The following is a 16,525-nucleotide window of genomic DNA, read 5'->3' on the forward strand; positions in this document are numbered from 1 at the left end:
TCGCTCTGTAGACCAGGCTGGCCTCGAACTCACGGAGATCCACCTACCTCTGCCTCCCGAGTGCTGGGATTAAAGGCGTGCACCACCAACGCCCGGCAGGAAATAACTCTTAAGTAGGCTGATTTGTTGAAAGCCATGCTAAAGGTACAGGATTGTTTCAGAGACATAACCAGGGACCCACATGAGAAATCCTGCTACATTTAGGTTTCACAGGGCCTGGGCTTAAGTCAGGCATGCAAACTTCAGCAAGAGAAGTCGTGGATCCCGGCCATCACCTTGAGTAGTCACCATTATTGTGACAGCTCTCTGATGATTTGACTCTCCAGTGGGTGTATCTTGCCTTCTGGTTGCCCGCAAGTGTCCCACATCCCCAGCCATCTTGTTTCTTTCCTTTTTAGCCACACAGCTTGCTTGACTCACTGGTGGTTTTTGACTCATGATCCAAAGTCTTTACCTGATACCATCTCACTTGCATCTCACTGAAGGCCTTTCCATCAGGCCAAAGGCTGAACAGTCTGATCAGTCACGTTTGATCCTGAGGGCGGGGAGTGGGGAGTTCTAGACTTCCCACAGGCATCTGTCAGCATTGGATGACATGTCTGCCTGTGAATCCGGGTCAGGGCAGTGAAGCCTTCTCCACTATGCTGACCCTCTTCCTTCCTCCCCTCCTGTTGTCTGCTTTCAGCCCCACCTAGAAGATTCTATTTTTATCACTGTGCAAAGTGCTGTTGTGAGAACCATCCACCGCTACTGCTGAGGGAGTCTGGAACTCCCTCAACATTTAGTATATTGTACGTTTCTTTCATCTAGTTTTGAATGAGAATACACTCTTATTGTTTGAAAGTCAAAAGCTTTCAAAAACCTTCGAAACAATAAAAAATAAATAAATAGAAATATCTTTCTTTTCTTTTCTTTGTCATCCAAACGCCTTTCCTAGAAACGCCCATGTTTCTAGTCCCCTCTAAGTCTATGAAAAATATTTTAGACATTTGTAAAGATACACATGTATTCTTTTTTTCTTTAAGATTATCTACTCTTTAACTTTATGTGTATGGGTGTACATGTGTGCTGTATGGGTGTTTTGCCTACACGTCTGTCTGTACATGTGTGCAGTGTCCACAGAGGCCTGGAAGTTGGAGTTACAGATGGTTGTTAGCTGCCACATGGGTGCTGGGAACCAAACTGGGGGTCCTGTAGAAGAGCAGTTGGTGCTCCTAAATGCTGATCCATTTTGCTAGACCCTCTCTTTGTTATCCAAACAAAAAATGTATACTTTATATATACTCCTCTGTAGCTTGCTTTTTTCACCCATATTTGCATATCAAAACCCATCCTACCATTTATTTATTTATTTATTTATTTGTGTTTAGAGACAAGATCTATGTTATGAGAGCTGGTTGACCTGAGACACACTATGTGGTCCAGGAGGGTCTTCAAGTTGTTGCCATCTTCCAACCTCTGCAGCTCAAGTACTGGGAGTGATTACAGGTGCTCACCTCTGTGGCTCACCTCTGTGGTTAACCTCTGTGGTTCACCTCTGTGGTTAACCTCTGTGGTTAACCTCTGTGGCTCACCTCTGTGGCTCACCTCCATAGTCTCCAGGATCCTCCTTAGTATCCCCTTACACTATCCGATGCATCCCGGCATCCCGTGTTATGTCTGGGATGCTGTGATCTTCAGCTCCCCCCTGCCGGACGGTCTATGTCTGCTGTTACAGAAAAGCTGTGATAGATCCTGTACATAAGCACATGTGTGTACATATGTGTACAAATATGTGCGAGTGAATGTTTTATCTTTTTAAGCCAAGAGTAATTCCAGGTCGGGCCTCAGCTCTGAGCCTTTAGGAGTAACGCTTTCTCCAGCTAGAACAGTCAGCATATTGGCCTTCAGGGAACCCTGGGTCATGCTCCCCAATACCTACAGCCCACCTCTGAGACAGTGGGCTCATTTACTTATCACATAACTTCACTCCATGTGGGCTTGTCAGTGGTGCAGGAAGATCCAGCCTAGCACTGTCCCTTGGAGAGTTTTTCAAATTAGGGATCTCCATTCTGGTGAAGTGGATCTCTGAGTGAGTCAGAGAAGCCGGATCAGCAAGCTTATTGAATACAGATAAAGGAGCATGCATTCTGTGGGTTGGAGAGAGAGAGAGAAGAGAGAGAGAGAGAGAGAGAGAGAGAGAGAGAGAGAGAGAGAGAGAGAGAGAGAGAGAGAGAGAGAGAGAGAGAGAGAGAGAGAGAGAGAGAGAGAGAAGAGAGAGAGGGACAGAGACAGAGAGAGACAGAGACAGAGACACTCAGAAAAAAGGACAGTCTTATCATATGGTGGTGCAAACCTGGAATCCCAGCATTGGGAAGTAGAGACAGGGAGACGAGAAGTTCAAGATACAGTCCAGCTTCATTTACACAGTGACTTCTAAGCCAACATGGGCTATATAAAGCCCCATTCTAAAGGAGAAAGGGAGGAAGGAAAGAATTGACAGCAGCAGAAGATGACAACGACCACCAGCATCACCGACATCACCTCCACCTCCTCCATCTCCACCACCACCTCCACCATCATCTCCACTGCCTTCATCTCCACCACCTCCACCATCATCTCCACCTCTACCATCTCTACCATCATCTCCACCGCCTCCATCTCCACCTCCACCACCACCTCCACCATCATCTCCACCGCCTCCATCTCCACCACCTCCACCATCATCTCCACCTCTACCACCTCCACCATCATCTCCACCTCTACCACCTCCACCATCATCTCCACCTCTACCACCTCCACCATCATCTCCACCGCCTCCATCTCCACCACCTCCACCATCATCTCCACCTCTACCACCTCCACCATCATCTCCACCTCTACCACCTCCACCATCATCTCCACCGCCTCCATCTCCACCACCACCACCATCATCTCCACCACCGCCACCACCTCCACCATCATCTCCACCTCCTCCATCTCCACCACCATCATCTCCACCGCCTCCATTCACCTCCACCATCATCTCCACCGCCTCCATTCACCTCCACCTCCACCATTTCTACCATCATCTCCACCACCTCCACCTCCATCTCCTCCACCATCATCTCCACCGCCTCCATTCACCTCCACCTCCACCATCTCTACCTTCGTCTCCACTCCCACCTCCACACCTCTGCCTCCTCCACCTTCATGGTGTGCTGTGAAGATATGTGTGCAGAGATCTCAAGGGGAGGGGCAGTTGTACCCAGATGATTTTTAAAATGTAATTTACTTTTAGGTCGATTAGTGTTTTGCCTGCATGAATGTCTGTGTGAGGGTGTCAGAGCCCTGGAACTCAAGTTACACACAGACATGAGCTGGCATGTGGGTGCTGAGAATTGAACTTGGGTCCTCTGGAAGAGCAGCCAGTGCTTTTAACTGCTGAGCCATCTCACCAACCCCCTTAGATGTCTTCATAATGATTTTTTGCCTAGGTTACATAGTTCACAATATGTATTTTATGTCAAGTTGGTTTTTTTTTTTTTTTTTGGTTTTTCGAGATAGGGTTTCTCTGTGGCTTTGGAAGCTGTCCTGGAACTAGCTCTTGTAGACCAGGCTGGCCTCGAACTCACAGAGATCCGCCTGCCTCTGCCTCCCAAGTGCTGGGATTAAAGGCGTGCACCACCAACGCCCGGCTGTTGTTTTTTTTTTTTTGAGACAGGGTTTCTCTGTATTGTTTTGGAGGCTGTCCTGGAACTCACTCTGTAGACCAGTCTGGCCTTGAACTCACAGAGATCCGCCTGCCTCTGCCTCCCGAGTGCTGGGATTATGCGCCACCAATGCCCGACTTATGCCAAGGTTTAAAGATTAGGTAAATATTAAAAAAATTAAGCAAGGTTCAAAAATTGAGTGAAAAGCCAGGTGCAGGTATGATGTTGCACACCTTTAATCTCAGCACTCAGGAGGCAGATGCATGAAGATATTTGGGGGTTCTATACTACTATAGAGAGTTCTGGGACAGCCAGGAGTACTTAGAGAGGCTGTCTCCAATAGCAAATAAATAAGAGCAAACAGAGCATGTGAATTGTTTTACTTATTTCTATAGTCCTAAAGAATTTCCTTTTGTAAACAAAATTATAAAGTGTTTTTTTCTAAAATTAGAAGATTCTTAAGTTTTTTTGAATTTTATGTGTATGAGTGTTTGCCTGCATGCATATCTATGCATTACTTGCCTGGTACCCAGGAAGGCCAGAAGAGGGTATCAGATACTCTGGATCTGGAGTTACAGATTGTTGTGGACACCAAGTGGGTTCTGGGAATCAAATTTGGGCCCTCTGGAAGAGCACCCAGTTTTCTTAACCATAGGTCATCTCTCCAGCCCTGCGAGATGATCTGATGAGGTCCATTGTTTAGATTCAGAGATAACAGAGGAGTGATAACCCAGTAAAACTCCAGACCACAAACATTCTTGGGACTAAGGAAGCACAGTTTGTTATTATTTTCGTTTTCTTTCTTTTTTCTTAAAAGTCAGGGCCTCACTATGTAGCCCTGTCTGGTCTGGAACTCATTATGCAAACCACAGACCATAGAGCTGTCCCTGCCTCTGCCTCCTGTAAACTAGATCAAAGGCCCTAGCCTGGCCATAGTCTCTTTTGAAATAAGCATTATCTCTGTGGGCAGTTACGACTTTATCAGCTGGACTAAGGTTTCTTGCCTTCAAATCGGCACACACACAAATTAGATACAAGAGTGAGGGATGCTTTTCTCCCTTTAGCTTCCCCTGTCTTCTACCCCATTTCATAACAGAGTCACAAAATTCTGGTTGGTCTGTTTTCGAGGAGGAGATAACAGGAATTAGATGAACAGGGTTTTCCCACATAGCCAAGACAAGAAAGTGCCTTCCACAGAGTTTCTTCCCAAGGGAGTGGACCAAATTCTCTTAAGACACTTTCAGGACACACACAGGCCAGGTTCCTGAGGCAAAAACCTCACTTTGTCTCATGGTCTCATATTGTTCATCTCAGGTCTCTGCTGACTTTGGTGAGCTTCAAGCCTGGTTCACACCATTCTTCTTCCTGCGGTGGATGGTGGTGCCGGGAACTAAACCTAGGTGTCACACATATGAGGTGCATGCCCAGTCCTCTGTGTACTTCTAATTTTTGAGAGAGTGTCTGTGCTAAAAGCTGACTTTGAACTTCAGTTCTCTGGTTTGTGCCCCCAGAGAGCTGAGATTAGTGTGTTCCACCATTTTTGCCTTACAGAAAGGTTGCAAAAACTGTTCATCTTCTCTGTTTATGTTGTGAGCTCTGTAGATCCCCAGCAGCTGCTCCAAAAGGGGGAAGCCTGTAAATGGTAGGCAATGCTCAGAAACAGAGGCTCCTCACTGCTGCACCCCTATTTCCTGAGACACAGACTCAAATTTATCACTTTAAAAGACGTATTTGAACTGAATTTGGGCTCATAGAAAAGCCTTTATTTTTCTTGATGCCTTTGAGCTTTCTACCATTTGCCTGCTCTCAGAAGATAAAAAAAGACCCATAAACAAATAACAAAGAAGCAGTAATGGAAAGATTGAAACCTAGCCAGTCAGGCCCGGACAACTAGTTTATCCTCCACTTTTGTAATCGTTTTTTTACGTTATGTTTTATAGTGTGTAAATTTAGTTAAAGTGACGCTTTAGCTAAACAAGTGCTTTTGTGTGAGATCATAGTTTATAGGATACAATGAAATGTTTGAATAGTGAATGCCCTTCAGCAAAAAAGTGCCATGGCCTTCAGGAACTCTACATCAGCTTTGTAGAGATGGAAGCCCCAGAAGCCAGCATGGCAGCATGGGACTCTCTCTCTCTCTCTCTCTCTCTCTCTCTCTCTCTCTAGTCTTTTTTCAAGGCAGGGTTTTTCTAGAAACAGTTTTCTCTAGACAATTCTAGCTGTCCTGAAACTCACTCTGTAGACCGGACTCAGAGATTGGCTTGCCTGTGCCTCCCAAATGCAGGGGATTAAAGCTGTGTGCTACCATGGCCCCACCAGTGCTGGGATTTCTAGGTCAGGCTTTCCTAATGAGTTGCTGGTGAGACTGTGGTAGACCTCTGTATACTAAATCTGCAATCATGTGGTGTTGTTTTCGTTTTAGAAATAGGGTCTCTACATGCAGCCCTGGCGGTCCTGGAACTCACCGTGTAGACCAAGCCGCTCTCTGTCTCACAGCGATCTGTCTTCCTCTCTGCCTCCCAAGTGCAGAGATTAACAATCATTCTCACTACTGAATTAAAAAAAAAAAACAATATATGTATGGCTATTTTGCCTGTATGCATAGCCACGAGCCACACATGCAGTGCCTGCAGAGGCCAGTAGAGGGCATCAGATTTTGTTCCTCCTGGAGCTGGGGTTGTGAGCTGCCCTCTAGGCGCTGAAACCCTGGTCCTCTGGAATAGTGGTCAAGTTCTTAACCACTGAGCTGTCTCTCCTGCCCCAGACTGGCTTTGAACTTGCCATCCCTTTGCCTCTGTTTCCGGGTCTGAGATTATAGGCATGCATCACCATCTGCAACCCTGTAGATTTTTGGGGGGAGGGAGGTGGTGCTGGAATGCAAAGCAGGCCTCTATGCACGCTAGGCAAGTGGTCTGCCCCCGAGTTAGAGCCCTACTGAATTATCTTATTTCTGATTCTTTTTATTGACTTCATTTGATGTATAAACGTAGTGAATCACATTCATAGATTTCCTTACATTGATCTATATATGCTTGTTTCCATTTATAGACGGAATCTAGGAATCATCTGATCATGACTTTTTTCCCCATTCACATGCCACTAAGCTTTATTTGCTAATATTTTCATGTAAATTATTTAAAATGAAGCGGGCTGACAGCTTTCTTCTCCTTCTCTTTTGTTTTTCACTCTGCCAGATTTGACATCAGTTGTTCTAGCTTGGCAAGTAGAAGAATTTTCATGATTTTACTTTCTACCTGGCTTTCAAAAATTGAGATACTTCAGGAATTTATCGTGTGTTTCTTTAATAAGGAAGCCTTGGCATTAGGAATACAGCAAAATCAAAATCAACACAAATCCTCCCCATCCTAGTGGGTGGAGCAGATTGCGAACAGTCACAGTCAGGACGCAGAACATGTCAGATGGTGTAAGCACTACGGATATAAAACAAGAAAGGAAAACAAGCTTATTGAGGGTAGGGGACTTCATCTTTAAGTCTGGAGGACAGAGACATCCTAGCACAGACATGGGAGAGTGAGCCCTGTTAGTATCATCTCCGAGATCAGTGGTCCAATGTGAAAACATGCCCAGGATATGAAGGAGGGAGGGCAGTAAGAACTCATGTCCCAGAGGCAAGGGAGGCTTATGGAGCAGAGGCCACCTTCACCCTGAATGGATAAGCGAGTCACTGGAGGCTATGGTTTACAGGTGAAAGGTGCTAGTGATTGGAGCATGGTGGGAACAGTCAGAGGAGGTCAGATTCCAGACAAATCTTGGAGGTGAAGTATCCTAGCTTTATTTCTGCTGCTACGGTAAAACACACTGACATAAAGAAGTGAGGTGGTAAAGGATTTATTTTAGCCCAGGGTTCCCTGTCATTGTCCATCACCATGGTGAAATTAAGGCAGCTCCTCATCTCCGAAGTCAAGAGCAGAGAGAGAACAAATGCACACATGCTTATTGCTCAGCTGTCCATTCATACATGGTAGGATTCAAACCCTGTCTTACCATACAAATTAACATAATCAAGACAATATTCCCAGACATGCTCACAGACCAGCCTCATCTCTAGGCAGTCCCTCATGGAGACTCTCTTCTCAGCTGATTCTAGGTTTGGCCAAGTTGGCAGTTAAAAGTAGCCATCACATAGAGCTTCTGGAATTTATTAGATGTGGGATAACCAAACAGTAAAATCCAATTCTAGCTGTAAGTCAGAACAATTGGAAGGACTAGTTTGCCACTTGCTAAGTTTGACGGGCCTGAAGCAGGAGTGGACTTGGGGAGGCAATCAGAGTTTCAGTGTTGGACATAGTGTGTCTCAGATGTCTTTTGGGCAACTCAGCTGCTGAGTGTTGTGTGACTTTTCCTAGAGAGACTAATAAATGTCTACTGATTCCTGACTGACAATCTACGACAGATCAAATTAAAGATTCTATTCAAGTCTGCTTTAGTGACCCTGTGACTATGTTGCAGTCATTTATAGAATTACCAGTGACTGTGTACTTACAAGAAACATGGATGACCTAAGAGTAGCTGCAGGATCAAAAAAGCCACCCTAGCGCGGGTGACAGCTCATAAAAGCTGCATCCTTAGATATCCCTACACTAGCAGGAAGATGGCTGGTGGGAGAGTCCCCCTCCCCAGCAATTGTGGACGCTTTTACAACCTTGGGAGGGGTCTTATGAATTGTGTAACTTCCTGAACCTTCTTAAATTTCATGAACTTCCTAAGTCTTACTCCTCCCTCTTCCTTCCCTGAGGAAATATTTCAATTACGAGGAAATAGTACAAACAATACAGAGTCAGCGGAGGGAGATCAGGCTGGAGTTGTGCTCTGAGAAGGACATTATCAACGGCTTCCAAGATGTCTGTGAGAGTAGACAGATATGTAACTCTCCTCCCTCCCTCCCTCCCTCCCTCCCTCCCTCCCTCCCTCCCTCCTTCTCTCCCTCCCTCCCTCCTTCTCTCCCTCCCTCCCTCCTTCCCTCCCTTACTCTTCCTTCCTTTGTTTCATTCCTCCCTTCCTTTCTTTCTTGGGTCAGAATTCCAATAGAGAGCATAGACTGACTTGGGATTCACAATTTTCCTGTCTCAGCCTCCAGAAGACAGGCGAGAGACACCACACCCAGAATCACAGTAAATCTTTAAAGGGCAAACAGAGAAATAGGGTGAGTTTGGAGTGGGAAGTGGAGTCAAGAAGAATTTTTTTTTCTTGGTGGAGAGTGTTAGATCGCAGATTCCCACTCCCCTCTCGCAGAAACCAGGCCGCTCAGTGCAGTCCCTCCCCAGAGTTGATAAGCAAAGCCTGCTGTGACCTTGTAGTCTCCCTCCCCTTTGCAGCTGTGAGCAAGTCACACAGCTCGGACACCCAGGCCCAAGACAGCCTTGAATTATAACTCTACTTTCATCTAGTGCCTTCCTGCCTTGTGAATCCTGATACTTAACCTAGGCCATATGATGTGGAGTCTCCCCTCCTTCCCCCCCTCAAAATAAACAGAACCTGCAAGGGTGAGAAGCTTTAACCCTTTGTTATTTGGAGCTGGAGAGTCGGGCTCTTTCCTTGCACTAGCCCTGCCATGCTATCCTTGACATCTCTCTCTGCTACTGACGCGCTTTTTGCATCTTGCTTTCACCCTTCCGGGCCTGACCATGGCTGTAACTCCACACTCTTCTTAAGTGTAATTTGTCTCAGCTCCTCTCTACTAACCCCTGTATTATCTATTATATATAACAGATTATAAATGTGTATGTTGACAGAAATGATCCAACAGAGAGGGAAAACCAGTTGCATAACGTCCTTGTGTAATAAGAAGAAATGGAATCTGGTGAGTGAGTGTGTGTGTGTGTGTGTGTGTGTGTGTGTGTGTTGCTTGGACAGAAGTACAGACAGCTCTTCCACAGTAACAAGAAAGCAGGCTGAAGACATAGGTACAGATCTGGAATGTAACCTGTGAATCTATCTGGCTTTTATTTTCCCAATAAAGTGGATGTGAGGAATCAGCTGAGAATGAGGATGGTAAGGCACTGGAAGTTTGAGGAGAGAGGCAATTGAGAGTGGCCTAGGAGAGGCCAAGAGGGGCAAATGGTTCAGGGGAATACTGTTTTATCACTAGGCAGAATTAAAAAGCCAGTTGACGTTAGTGGTCATGGATTTAAATTAGTGGAAGTCTCTGGTTTTCTCTGTGTTCTGCTATGTCAGTGTAAGAAACAGAATGGGTGAAAAACTGAATTTACCCAGGAATTTGATAGTATAAAGAAATTCATCAGTTGGGCGGTAAAATGATAAATAAAAATAAATAAATTTATTGGAGGAACCGTATGTACTTGGCTGTGTATGGGTTAGTGGGTAGGTAGGATAGTTAGTTACTTTATCATCTTTTCTTGTGGTTATGGGCCGGTGCTGGCTAGTTTTATGTCAGTTTGACACAACCTACAGTCATCTGAGAGAACTGAACCTCAACTGAGAAAAATGTCTCCGTAAGATCCAGCTATAGGGCATTTTCTTAGTGATTGATGGGAAGGGCCCAGCCCATTGCAGACAGTGCTATCCCTGGGCTGGTGGCCCTGGGTTCTATAAGAAAGCAGGCTGAGCAAGTCCCGGAAGCAAGCCACTAAGCAGCATCCCTCCAAGGCATCTGCATCAGCTCCTGCCTCCAGGTTCTTGCTGTTTGAGTTCCTGTCCTGACTTCCGTTGATGATGAACAGTGATATAGAAGTGTAAGCCAAATAAATCCTTTCCTCTCCAACTTGCTTGTGGTCATGATGTTTCATTACACACAATAGTAACCCTAACTGGGACAGGGTCTATTCATTCAGCTCTTCTGAACTTGCTGAGCCAGTTATGGGAAAATGGAGCATTTCAGTTCAAGCTTAATTATTTTTCCCTTATGGTTTCAGAAGTATGCACGCCCCTTAACGATGAACTTAGCTGGCTTGCGTGGTCCTCCCATTTGTCCTCTGACTCCATCTCCATGTTCTGTCCATCTCCACTCCCTCGGAAGCAGAGTGTGGAGGTAGGGTCTGGGCAGGCTGTCTTCAATGGTATCCTGCCTCAGCTTGGCTTTCTCCAAGAGGAACAGCTCTGGCAACAGTCTTTGCCTTGGAGATGCCAACCTCTTCGGGATCCTGAAGGTCTCTGATGATCTCATCAAGGCTCATCTAGCATTTGTGTAGGGGTTAGTCAGAGAAGACTGTTAATACAGTAGATTGAAATAATCACTGTGGGTTGTGTTTTGGAGGAGGTTAAATGTGAATCGAGCTTTTTACATATTTCTCATGTTATCCTCAGAGTTGATCTGTAACAGGACCATGGTATATGGCTTCTCCCCTGAGAAATATGATAGCATGGATCGGTTTCTAGAAAGTGATTCCTTTGTGTGTGTGTGTGTGTGTGTGTGTGTGTGTGTAGGGGTGAGCCCCACAAAGCTCTCCACCCTAAGGGCCAGCATAAGGAAATTTAGGACAGGTGGAGATAAAAGGAAATGAAAGAGAAACGAATCCCTCTTCTCTCTTCCCCTGGAAGCCTGCCATGCTTCTGACTCCCCAGCCTTTTGTGTGTAAGTTCTTATTCTGGTAAATAAATATATTAGATTCCATATTGCATTGACCTTCCACATTATATATATGAGGAAAATGAAACTATGCACAGCCTGCACAAATGAGGTCTCATTAAATTATCTTTACAAGGAGGATTACTTATTGCTTTTGCCGCCTTGTTTTGATTTGTTTGAAGTAGGGTCTCCCTGGCTTGAAGTCTTCATCTTACTGTGTCAGCCCCTAAACACTGGGATTGCAGGCATGCACCACCACACAAGGGTTTCCATGTCCCTGAATAAAATAATTCAGGTCCTTATGTGTAAAAGAGGGAACACAAACACGAAAGAAATCACAGCAGGCCCACCCAGAGCTGCCTCAGCAGAGCCCTCTGGGATCATACGGGGAATAGGATTGGGATTTAGGCTCATTTCCCTTCAGTCCCTGACTCTGTGCTGTCCAAACTGTGTTCCCATACAATTCCAGTCCCTCCGTAAACCCTTCATGGCATGAGTGCTCAGGTCAAATTTAGCAAAGACTGAATAATCTCTCCCTGTCTCAGAGAGTCACAATATATTTCATTTTCAGGGTCATTCAACGAATATTAAATGAGCTCTTTTTGTGTGTCCGGCTTTGTGTTGGCATCTGTGGAAATAATAAGCAGAACCAAATCCAACTGCTGCTTTCATGGAACTTCTCCTAGGAGGGGGATGGACATCACTCAAATAGCTAAATAAATAATGCATACTTACAAACTGAAGTGAGTTCCAAGGACCAAAGTGCAGCACTGGCCTGGATAGAACCAGAGGAGCTGGAAAGACCACGTGGCAAGAGGCAGAGAAAAGAGGGTGTGACTCGAGATGATATGATGCTACCCGAGGTCTTCCATACAGTGGTTGTGGGCCACTGGATTGTGGGGTGCATTGAGGGCCTGGATCTCGAAGCCAAAATCATAGGATGGTTGCAAGTATATGAACGCTCCTGAGAAATACTGCAGTTAAAAAAAAAGCCAGACTCAGCTCGCTTTGCTCAGTTTTCCCACATTCATTCCATGTGAACACCCTGGGGCCACACCCCGGACCACCTTGAGCCAGCTCACCTCTTCTGTACGAAGTGTTGTTGCTGATGGAAACTTGGGGAGTTGGAAGCGTCTGGCATTTTACTTTGTGGAGGGGAGTGTCACACTATTTATTACTCAGATGCCACTCTTGTGACCTAGCTGTGGCACTGGCATTCCTAATTCTGCAGGCAATAAATAACGTAGGGAGATCCCAGAGCCAGGGGTTGGGACACAAGCCCATCTATCAAAGTCTCTGTGAGTCTTAGCTTCACCCATAGTCTTTTCTACCAGCCCCATTTACATGTGTGTGTTTTTCTCTTCTCTGAACTTTGAGTAAGCCATGGAGTATGTTTTCATCTCTTTTGAGTTTCCTATAGCATCTAGCACAATGCTGTGTTTAATATTTGATAGGGTCATATTTGTGAGTTTTCTTCTTTTTATGAGGCAACAGTGCAGCTTTATTCCAGGTTTTCTACAAAGTCTGGTTGTCCTAGTCCACTATTACTCTTTCTTACTTTTCCTTTTCACTTCTGTAAGGCAGTGTTGCCCCATGGAGCCCAGGCTGCTTTGAAGTTCACTGTGTTCCAGGCTGGCCTTGAGCCAAGGCTCCTCCTGCCTCGGCTTTCCAAGCATAGGGATTACCATGCTTAGATCCATCCCTGCTTTTTCAATCACTAATCTGGCTGCGTTTCCATTTCATTATCCCTAAAGGGAAATGGCACACTTGGCAAATCTCTCAGATTGGATTTAGTTTTGATACCATAGAGTTGTCTGTCTAATGTGGTAGCCATTGACTAATGAACACTTGAAGTGTGGCTAGTCTGCATTTCAAAACAAGAATTTTAAATGCTCCATTAATGATGTTCATATTGGCATCATGTTGGAATAATTTGTGGTGTGTGTGTGTGTGTGTTGGGGTCATCAGAGGTCAACATCTGGTTTCTTCCTCTGTTGTCCTCCACTTTATATTCTGAGACAAGAGTTGCTCACTGAATTTAGAGCTTGCTGATTTGAGTAAATATCAAGCCCCAGAGAGTCTCCTGTCTCTATCTTCCCAGTACTTGGATCACACGATTCATTGCAGGATCTAACTTTTAAGCAGGTGATGGGGACTGAACTTATGTACTCACACGGGCATGACAGACATTTATTGACTGAGCAATCTCTGCAGCCCTTGGAACAGTTTTGAAATAGTATCTTGAGTGCATCGGTATAAAATACACGTGGCTAAAATTAACGTCATGCATTTCTTTTTTTTTACCTTTATAATATAGCTACTAGAAAGAATGCACGATTATGTACATGACACTTTGGACTAATGTGCTCTCCAAATTGATACGCTGAAGTCCCAGTGTTAGGGTTGGGGCCTTTGGGAGGTGGTTATATTTTGGTGATGTCTTGAGGTAGGACCTATTATGGGATTAGGGCGGTTGTTAAAGGAGACACTAGCACTCTCTCTATGCCATGGGAGAACACAGTGAGAAGGCAGTCACTATAACTGGACAATGTTACTACACTGATCCTGGACTTGTAGTTCCCAGAACTGCAAAAATAAACAGCTGTTTAAGGGACTCTGTGTGTGCCTGAGCTCACTAACACAGCTGTGATCTAGATTTCTGGGAATACCTTCATTTCCAATTGTGGCTACGGAAGGTGAGGATGGCCTCTGGGACACTCTGAATCCCCCAGGCCTGCGTTTCCTTTTAGAAGCTGCTCCGTAAACCCCAGATGAGCAAGCCATTTTCTAAGTTTAAGTAATATGAATAGCTCTGGATAATTTATGTGAAAGAACTCGTTACTGGAGCATTCAGTAGCAGCTGGAGCTGAGCAACCCAACTAGGACTCAGTGAAGAAGGAGGTTAGTCTGAACCTCTCTGTACACTAATTTAGTGGCGACTCTGCTGCCACCATACCAGATAAGAAGAGCTGGTCCTTTTCGGGCACGGTCGATTGATACAAACCTCACTATATTCCAGTGCAGTCGGTTCATTGAGGTTAAATTGGGGACCTATGCAAGTGAGGCTGGGGGTTAAGTGCTTTCTTCGGAATGTGGGCTCTTAGCACATGCGAACTAACACTGGCCTTAAGACGCTGACTGCCCCAAATGAATGGGTAGAGTTCTTTACCACGGTAGACCATGTAATCTTGGTTGCAGCCCAACAGAAGCTTCTACCGAAAATCTTGCAGCTGAAAACTCCCCTGGAAGTATGAAGGAGAACGGATCCTTTGCATTCTAATGCTAAGATTGTCTCACATTGTTTTAATATGGAAACACAGGAGGGCGCCCTAACCAACTAGTAGTGAAACTTCAATTCCCTGTCTGAAAACCACCGATGTTAATATTGTTGAGCCTTGTTTGTTTCGCCAGGAAGGATAAGCAGGAATACTTATTCTTCCTAGGTTGTCTCGCTATGAAAAAGGTCTCCAAGACACACCTGCATATTGTTCAGTTAATGTTATTGGGACAAGGGTAGTAAAAAACAAACAAACAAACAAATAAAACCAAAACGGTAGAGAACGGGAGGGAGCGAGCCTTGGAAGAAAGCTTCCGGGAACTTCAGCATATATGTACACTTAACTTGGTTGTTCCCAGCTAGGGGAGACTTTTTTAAAATTAAGTATAACAGGGTAGCCCCTGGTTTTAGCTATAAAGCGTGCCAAGGCTCCTATCTAGAGGACAATATGCTAAGGCCAGCCTAGGGCAGCAGGGAGAGACGGCGTCCTTCACAGCCAGTCCAGTGCCTGTTTACAAGAGACACCTGGCCTGTGCTTGTACTTTGCCAATGGAATGGGTCAGTGGGAGGGACCAGGAGGGTGACAATAACCATCCCTTAGATTGCACCAAGTACTCAAAAGATAAAGTCAATCTACCTCTTGTTAATTGGTGACAGCACACGTGAGTTGACTGGTGACGAAGTGTGCTGTCTGGCAGCCAGAGTCACAGAACAGGACCTACTCGCTAGGACCCAGTTTCCTCACACCAGCCCCTGCAGCTGGAGTGCTTATCTAGCGGAGAAGGGACGCGGGGCTTCTCCTTTCTCGCAGTCGTCCAGGGTGCGGCCAGCAGAGCAGTTTTCCCTAGCTGAAGGAGGCTCGATGGGGACACTCAGCCTTGAGTCGGCGGTTTCCAGTTGGCCTTGCGTTCAGGGTCTCCACTGCCGCCGCCCCGGACTCAGTAACTTGGGTTCTCTGGAACTGCGGACAGCGGGTCACAGTTTCTCCGCTGGCAGCTCACAGCTAGGAGATGCAGATTGAAGAGGGAGAAAAAGATGGAGAGAAGGGAGGAGGATATTTAATTCCACTCACCGGGAAGTTGGGCGCGTGGCAGAGGTTGGGCCACATGTCTAGACCCTCTCTGGGCTCACCTTCCCTTTCGGAAGGGAGGCTTGTAGCATTCCAGTTCTACTTCCCAGTGACAACGGAAAACCTACCCGCATTAAGCGCTTTCCTTCGCGAGCGCGTTAATTTCCCCGCGATCCCCCAAGCCCCAGGAACGTCCACCCCCTTACTTTCGGATGAAAAAAATGGCCTTGGAGAAGTTGGGTGACTTGTCCGGAGTGTCGCAGCTAGAAATGAAGTGTGGGGGGGTGTTGTGTAACTCTAAAAAGCAGGCCCCGGCGCACAGCTCCTGGATCTGCCTAGCGTTTGCCCATCACGGGGTTGCACCTGGGTCAAAGCTGCAAGAGAAAGGGAACAAACGACCATGTGGCTTTCCCTCATCCCGACTCTCGGCCTCTGGTGCGGAGAGCAAGCATCCCGGCGCTGGCTGGCTCCCCCCACCTTGAGGAGGATGATCTCCGGACTCCAGGGATCTCTTCTCCAGTGGGAGCATCGTTTCGGGGGACTGTTCTTTGTGGGATCCAGCAGGCAAGTGGAGAATCTGGGAGTCCAGGAATAAGAGGGGAGGCAGGGGCGGCTATAGTCATGGCACCCCATGGAGAGGGCCAGAGAAGTAACTAGTTCGTCTCTGCGGGCGTCCACGTGGTGGGTGTGTGGCACTTTCATTCAAACTTTGGGGAGTTCTCGGTTTGGCGTCAGAGGTATGACCAATCAGCGTTCCGAGACGGGAATAAATTATGCAAATAACCATCTGGCGATGGGTCAGATGACTGGAATACTTTTAAAAAGTACCTCTCCTGGAGCTCCCGGTGTGACAGCGGCGAGTCCCCGGGGCTTCGCGGAGGCTCCGGGAGAGGACCAGTCCTTCCACTGGCTTCTTTTCTCCCTCGCGGCGCGCAGCGCTACTAACCTACCAGATTCTCCTC

General features: G+C 46.2%; 1 long non-coding RNA gene across 3 annotated transcripts; it reads right to left on the reverse strand.

Moving 5' to 3' along the window:
* Positions 1-10,346: 10,346 nt before the first annotated feature.
* LOC110342086 lies at positions 10,347-16,514 on the reverse strand. 3 transcript variants are annotated; one of them, XR_002384079.2, is made up of 5 exons: positions 16,041-16,427; positions 15,770-15,937; positions 15,132-15,497; positions 11,953-12,191; positions 10,347-10,825 (listed from the first exon to the last, which is right to left on the reverse strand). It is a non-coding gene; the product is annotated as an uncharacterized LOC110342086 (long non-coding RNA). The 3 variants fall into 3 exon arrangements; XR_005875679.1 differs by lacking the exons at positions 10,347-10,825; positions 11,953-12,191 and having other exon boundaries at positions 14,701-15,497; positions 16,041-16,140; positions 16,392-16,514; XR_005875678.1 differs by lacking the exons at positions 10,347-10,825; positions 11,953-12,191 and having other exon boundaries at positions 14,701-15,497.
* Positions 16,515-16,525: the final 11 nt, after the last annotated feature.

Source organism: Mesocricetus auratus, unplaced genomic scaffold, assembly GCF_017639785.1.
Source record: "Mesocricetus auratus isolate SY011 unplaced genomic scaffold, BCM_Maur_2.0 Super-Scaffold_6730, whole genome shotgun sequence".
Lineage (NCBI taxonomy): Eukaryota > Metazoa > Chordata > Mammalia > Rodentia > Cricetidae > Mesocricetus > Mesocricetus auratus.